We start from the raw sequence: 8,440 nt of genomic DNA on the forward strand, positions 1-8,440 counted from the left end.
CAGAATTGATCAAGGAACGCCTTCTCAAAGTCGTGGAAAGTCTTGCAAGTTTATGCTGCATTTAATGCCCAGAGCGATGCATCACCAGAAATATGTGAAATCACAAATTGTATTTTCTGTTCTTCCGACCATGATTTTGGAAGAACACTTTTGAAGTTTCGAATGAAAACTACTGGATGTATGTTTTTCTTGCTTTCTTCGTTAAATATTTGAAACTGTCTATGCTTAATTAGGCTTTCCTCATGCATCAAAGTAGTTAAGTGCATGGAATTGCTATCATTCGCAGGTGGTGTAGTTACTTTATTACAAGTACATTCTATTCCACTATTATTGTTCCTTGGTGTCACATATTGCTCTGGTAATATCGGTTGATTACCAAAATTTGGTTTTCCTTCTGGTGCATTAAAATTCGCCGTTAGATTATCTGCGATGTTTTCCCTGTCAGTACCAGTGTTGTCATGAGCGAAGCATCACCAGAAATATGTGAAATCACAAATTGTATTTTCTGTTCTTCCGACCATGATTTTGGAAGAACACTTTTGAAGTTTCGAATGAAAACTACTGGATGTATGTTTTTCTTGCTTTCTTCGTTAAATATTTGAAACTGTCTATGCTTAATTAGGCTTTCCTCATGCATCAAAGTAGTTAAGTGCATGGAATTGCTATCATTCGCAGGTGGTGTAGTTACTTTATTACAAGTACATTCTATTCCACTATTATTGTTCCTTGGTGTCACATATTGCTCTGGTAATATCGGTTGATTACCAAAATTTGGTTTTCCTTCTGGTGCATTAAAATTCGCCGTTAGATTATCTGCGATGTTTTCCCTGTCAGTACCAGTGTTGTCATTACTGCATACTGTCAGATTTTCAAAGTTTTGATTTTCAGAGCTCAGCACCCTGGCTACTACTGTTCGGACTTGCTTTCGGATTTCCAAGGGAATGTCCTCCTGCATTGTTTCCACAACTGTAGCCAAGGCTTTGAATAGGTTCTCTAGTCTATCTACTTCAGTTTGAAGACTATTGACCTGAACTGGAATGTTTGTTAACGGTTCAATAGTGGTGTTTACTGCATCGATCTCCTACTTAAAATGGGTAGTAATAGCATTATCACGTTCGACCAACACTTGATTTATCCTACGAACAATTTCTTTATCTCTTTCCAGAAAAATATTGTTTATATTTTCCATAAATTTCTTTTCCTTTTCTTGGTCCCTGAGCTCCCGTTGCTGTTTTTCTATAAGCTTTTCCTGTCTACGTTTTTCCTTTTCCTGCTGACGTTGTCTTTCACGCTCCTGCTCTTTGATAGTAAACTTATCAAAAAATGCTGTTAGCATATCCTGTATCAACGTAGCTTGAGCATTGCTAACTTCTGCCCCTTGCCCAGAAGAAATATTGTCATTAATTCCTAACTGGTTGAATGCAGGAGTGTCAGTTTGTTTTGGCAACTCCTCGGTTTTACTATCACTCGGGACATCAGTAACTAAATTATCATTCAAAATTAAATTTTCTAATAATTCGACAGAAATATGGGTAGATTGTTCCACCTGAGACTCTGATGTCATCTTTGCATCAGCATGCTCATTCGGTTTATTTTTCTTTTGTTTATCCATTCTATCACTAATATAGCACAAGAAATATATAAATCACTGACAAGCATTAATTGATACAAAATAATCTTAAAAATATTTTTCTCGCAGCCAGAATATTCAATTATTATTACTTATGGCTGGAGGAACTGATTTTAATTTATTTGTGTGTAGCTGTTTAATATTTGAAAATCTGTTCCTACCTGTGTGAGGGTGGTGGATTGCACTGGTTATATGAAGTTACAGTTGCACCGGCGCAGACACAGATTCGTGCAGCAGTCCGGTAGGAAGATGTCAGTGCTTAACAAGTAAATAAACAATGGTTAATAGTTTGTTTTGGTACTCCGTACCTGTAATGGTTCACAATTTCAATTATTAAAATGAATAAATGTGCATTGGTGGCTCCACGTTGGGCGCCAGTGTGGCGTTCGCTGTGTTATTCAGTGGTTTGGTATTTAACTAATTTGTAAATGATAATGATAATCTTATTTTATTACACTGAGTAATGACTAAATAATTTTTTTCCCGGCTAAAGGTTTGATCAAGTTGCTAAAGAACTCCATGTTAACGCCGTGTTAAAGTGTTGTCTGTAAGTTGTGCAAGCGTCACTAAATCACAGTTCATACAACAGATTCTACACAACTATTGATTAAGATGGAAGCGGTTATCTTCAGCAAAATGATCATTAAAACCACCGAATATCAGCCGCGCACAACACTGACGTATGCTACCTGAAACAATATTCTTCGCAACTCGGCTCCATACATCAGCTAGAAAAGTTGCTTATAAGGATCGTGCTATGAGCACTGTTTTTAAAGAACCAATCTGATTCGAATCATTTTCATTAAAATGAGTTCGGAACCACCAGTGCACATTTATTTTTACACATTTGTATTACGTTCGACATTTATGTCTGCAGAGTTGCGTAATTTGAATTTGCCGCTGTGATAATTGTTAAGATGGCGGCAGACAATTGATAGAGACTTTCTGTTGTTAGAGCAAATAAGTAAATATCTAAAATGTTTACTAAACGCTATAAACTATACTTTCATATTGTGCAGTATTTAGACCTCATCAACCAAACATTTGATTTGTTTCTAAGGAAAACACAGACAAAAACGCGATACAAATCGCTATCATCAATGGCTGCGCTTCTTGCAGCGGAAAGAAATAATTAACACCGATAATGCTTACTGAGAGAGGAATTAAAGTTACAGATAATTATTCACTCATTTTTATTATAATAATGAACTCTATTTTCAAGTAAAAATTAACAAATAATTACAATTTCTTAACAGACCTCAGTTCGATATGCGTCCGCAAGCTACAAAAGCCAACCAACCAAAGGTAAAAACAAAGGAAGACAAACGCAGATCATAAAAGCAATTTACAATTATCATTGTCTTTGTATGATACTCATTGATACGTCTAATTACATCATAGAATATTATATAAATAATTAATATTTATAAGTTTTCACTGTTTTTTTCATACGTCGAATACATAATGTTTATAACTGTTAGAGGCATAATTTCTCTCGTCGCACTGTAGCCAAAAATTAATGTCGTGGATGTTACAACGTTACATTTCAGATGTGTTACGACCCGTGGCTCTACCCTTCATTCGATCTCAGCAGGATTCGATTTCAGCAAGATAATGCACCACCGCATGTTGCAGATCCTGTACGGGCCGTTCTGGATTCCGAAAATGTTCTACTGCTGCCCTGGCCAGCACATTCTCCAGATCTCTCATCAATTGAAAACGCCTGGTCAATGTTGGCCGTGCAACTGGCTCGTCACAATACGCCAATGACTACTCTTGATGAACTGTGGTATCGTGTTGAAGCTGCATGGGCAGCTGTACCTGTAAACACCATCCACGTTTGACTCAATGCCCAGGCCTATCAGGGCCATTATTACGGCCAGAGGTGGTTGTTTTGGGTACTGATTTCTCAGGATCTATGCACCCAAATTACGTGAAAATGTAATCGCATGTCAGTTCTAGTATAATATATTTGTTCAATGAATACCCGTTTATCATCTGCATTTATTCTTGGTGTAGCAATTACAATGGCCAGTAGTTTCTTTCGACTATGCCCCGTTCCTCTTCTAATTTTCCGATCCATGCATCCTGACTTGCTGAAACTGTCACCTTCTGGAAAACTGCTTCATTAAATTGGTGCCATAGGCCTCTGTCCTACGGATGTCTCAGGCGCCTTAGCATTTAGACACCACCAAATTCAACCATATAGGGCAGTTTCTGGATTCTTAAAATGAAGCTATTCAAGATTCAGACAATAACAGAATGACCAACGACCCACTGTCAAGAAAGATGTTGCTTTTTGCTTGATTTGCTCCACTTCCTCTGTTATTGCCACCTAAGAGGAATCCAAGACTGATGAGCAGTTCACGAGAACCGGTAAACCGAGCGTATTGTAAGCTCTTTATTTTGTGGGTGAATCACATTTCTCACACTGGCATCTGCGTCTCGTACAGCTACTTTTGCTTTCTTCTTGTCCTTTGTGTCGCATATGCATTTTACGGGTGTGTTACTGGGTCCACTGACATAGCATCAATACCCCAATCGAGTATTATGGCCACCTTTCGACCATTTCTGTGCAGTGCGTCACGTTTATTTACTTAGAGGGTAAAAGAAAAGACGAAGAAGAAGAAGAAGAAGAAGAAGAAGAAGAAGAAATTATTCGAATGGGACACAAATCGGTAAACTTGATGTAAATGTACAGACAAACAAAATATTACAATCGCAGAAAAATTGGACGATTTATTCAGGAGAAGGAGCTTCACAAATTGAACAAGTCAGCATCGCGTTGAACCACCTCTGGTCTTTTCCCAAGCCATTATTCGGCTTGGCACTGACTGACAGAGTTTTTGGATGTCCTCATGAAGAATATTCTGTCCAGCTGGCCTGTTAGATTGTGAAAATGCTTAGCTGGTTGGAGGGCTTGTCCACAATACTACAAACGTTATCAAGTGGGGAGAGATGCGGCGACCTTGTGGTCACGGCAGGGTCTGGAAAGTACGTATACAAGCTGTAGAAACAATTGCCGTGTGCGTACGGGCGGGCGTTATCTTGCTGATATGTAAGTACAAGATGGCTTGCGATGAAGGGCAACGAAACGGAGCGTAGAATATTGTCGGCGTCGAGCTGTGCTGTAAGAGTGACACGGATGACAACCAAAGAGCTCTTGCCATGAAAAGAAATGGCAACCCTGAGCACCACTTATATTTAATCTTCGTACATCCATATTTAAAATGGATGATGTTGGGACATCAGCTGGTATAATTTTTTTTATTGAAAATGAAACTACTCCAGCTGTATTTAAGATTTCATATTTACACTCCTGGAAATGGAAAAAAGAACACATTGACACCGGTGTGTCAGACCCACCATACTTGCTCCGGACACTGCGAGAGGGCTGTACAAGCAATGATCACACGCACGGCACAGCGGACACACCAGGAACCGCGGTGTTGGCCGTCGAATGGCGCTAGCTGCGCAGCATTTGTGCACCGCCGCCGTCAGTGTCAGCCAGTTTGCCGTGGCATACGGAGCTCCATCGCAGTTTTTAACACTGGTAGCATGCCGCGACAGCGTGGACGTGAACCGTATGTGCAGTTGACGGACTTTGAGCGAGGGCGTATAGTGGGCATGCGGGAGGCCGGGTGGACGTACCGCCGAATTGCTCAACACGTGGGGCGTGAGGTCTCCACAGTACATCGATGTTGTCGCCAGTGGTCGGCGGAAAGTGCACGTGCCCGTCGACCTGGGACCAGACCGCAGCGACGCACGGATGCATGCCAAGACCGTAGGATCCTACGCAGTGCCGTAGGGGACCGCACCGCCACTTCCCAGCAAATTAGGGACACTGTTGCTCCTGGGGTATCGGCGAGGACCATTCGCAACCGTCTCCATGAAGCTGGGCTACGGTCCCGCACACCGTTAGGCCGTCTTCCGCTCACGCCCCAACATCGTGCAGCCCGCCTCCAGTGGTGTCGCGACAGGGGTGAATGGAGGGACGAATGGAGACGTGTCGTCTTCAGCGATGAGAGTCGCTTCTGCCTTGGTGCCAATGATGGTCGTATGCGTGTTTGGCGCCGTGCAGGTGAGCGCCACAATCAGGACTGCATACGACCGAGGCACACAGGGCCAACACCCGGCATCATGGTGTGGGGAGCGATCTCCTACACTGGCCGTACACCACTGGTGATCGTCGAGGGGACACTGAAAAGTGCACGGTACATCCAAACCGTCATCGAACCCATCGTTCTACCATTCCTAGACCGGCAAGGGAACTTGCTGTTCCAACAGGACAATGCACGTCCGCATGTATCCCGTGCCACCCAACGTGCTCTAGAAGGTGTAAGTCAACTACCCTGGCCAGCAAAATCTCCGGATCTGTCCCCCATTGAGCATGTTTGGGACTGGATGAAGCGTCGTCTCACGCGGTCTGCACGTCCAGCACGAACGCTGTTCCAACTGATGCGCCGGGTGGAAATGGCATGGCAAGCCGTTCCACAGGACTACATCCAGCATCTCTACGATCGTCTCCATGGGAGAATAGCAGCCTGCATTGCTGCGAAAGGTGGATATACACTGTACTAGTGCCGACATTGTGCATGCTCTGTTGCCTGTGTCTATGTGCCTGTGGTTCTGTCAGTGTGATCATGTGATGTATCTGACCCCAGGAATGTGTCAATAAAGTTTCCCCTTCCTGGGACAATGAATTCACGGTGTTCTTATTTCAATTTCCAGGAGTGTATTTGGCTGCTAGTTTCGACCTTGCGTCAACGTCATCTTCAGACCCGTACACTTTGATGATATCAATTGTCTGTGGCTGAGTAATAGACGTCCGCAGTGAGACCAATATGTGCTCCACATGGATATTGGCGGGCCATATGGTAAACGACAGTTAGGCTGGTAACCCACCGCTGTCTGAGGCGTCTCCAGACACGCCTTCACTGGTCGTCTGGGCTCAGTTCAAAGCGGGACTCATCCCTAAAGACAATTATACTCCAGTCAACGAGATTCCAGGCCAAGAACGTTTTTGGAGATGCCCCAACCAGATTGTCGTCTTCGGTACGGCCCGATAATCAGGGGCGATGTTCTGTGGTACCACTGCATTTCGTAGCAGGATCACTTTGGTTGTCCTCCGCGGCACCATACAGCGCAGCGCATCAGAGCTGCGAATGAGGAATGATTTGTTTGGGTTGAAGTGGCGGCAGATATAACCGCCCGTAGTTCTTGGAGGCATCGGTGGCGCTAAGGCTTGAAACAGCGCGTGCATCGGCGGCGACGGTGCTGCGCCAACCCGTGTGTTACTCGAACAGCCGAGAGCGAGTGTCTGTCTGTACGGGCAAAGGATGCCGGCGTGTCGGGTGCGAAGAGTCGCGCGTGGAGCAGTTGTTGGCCTAAGAGTAGTTGAGCGCGTGACAATGTGGGAACATTACCACAGAAACAGTTGTCAAGAAGAAGGGACGGGATGAAGCGTAATGGAATAACTACCGGGGTACTCTACGGGGCTGTAGAGGGTAAAAACTGTAGAGGACAGAGACTGGAACACAAGCAATTGAGGAAGTTGACTGCAAGTGCTTCTCTAAGATGGAGACATCGGAACAGCAGACGAATGTGTGAATGAATCGGGTGGGGGGGATGACATTGAAGAATAGCTCTGGGTGACACGGATCAATTGCAAATTTGTTAGCTACGTGACTGATTATTTGTATAAAAATACTGTGGGAGTAAGCCTTCCTCACTACCACCAAGAATGTGTGTGTGAATGAGAATGGGTGACGTAAAATGCACTAAAAAAGTGCAGTTAGCATTTAAGTCCTGTATTTAACTGGAATACTTTTAAAAGTACGAAGTACAATTTGTCTTTTACTTGTGCTGTTCAGCGTGAAAAACAGTCGTGAGAATGAGCATTTCAGCGAACCAATAATCTTCTCATTGTGTTTTGGGACTACAGATAAATTTTACATAGCGTCTGGTGTCATTTGTCGTTAAACAGCAGAGTATAAGACATATATGTACGCAGTGTAGGTCACGCGTATCTGACGTATCTCCTTCTAAGTCCCTTGATCAATTTCCCCCTAATACACATAGTGCTCACTGCAACGCTTGGTCTGTAAAAACAATGAGTGTTCGGTACTGTGACCTTCAGGGCCTTTTTTTTAAATTTAGACGTCTTAAACGCTATTTTAACGCTTGTTTTCGTCAGGGATACCGGTACGGTGTACTAGCGCGTACCGACATAAATCAAGCACTGTCTTATTTAACTGGAAAGAAATACCGTCAAGGTATAAATCACCAACCTCCTATTGGGGTGCGGCCGTGGATGATATCGCGATGACGGACAGAGAAGGAGAGGGGTGAGGATGCGGAGGTGGACAGAGAGAGGTGTGTGAAGAGATGGGCAGACAGAGAGCGAGGAAAAAAATGGATAGAGAAAGAGGGGATGGATACAGAGTAGTGCAGGAGGAACTGGACAGAGAGAAGTGGGAGGAGACAATGGAGTAATAGAAGAATGGAATAAACACCCAGATAACGATTTGTTTCTCACCTAGTATACCATAAATTAACATATTGTTCTAGAGAAGTGATAAATTCTGAGATCTGAAAAATTGGGGTTACAATATTGTAACATTTTAATTTCGTAAGAATCACATGTTAAGGTCCGACGAATCTAGTACAATACAATTTTGAATAGAAGAAGTAAAACATTTGTTTGAAAGAAGTCAATGAGGCCTTTCAAATAAGCTATATAAATATTGAAACATAGAGTGACTGGCGAGATCGAATTATGGAGAGCACATGCTTTCCGTCGATCGTAAA

This window comes from Schistocerca serialis, chromosome 5, assembly GCF_023864345.2.
Source record: "Schistocerca serialis cubense isolate TAMUIC-IGC-003099 chromosome 5, iqSchSeri2.2, whole genome shotgun sequence".
NCBI classification, from domain to species: domain Eukaryota; kingdom Metazoa; phylum Arthropoda; class Insecta; order Orthoptera; family Acrididae; genus Schistocerca; species Schistocerca serialis.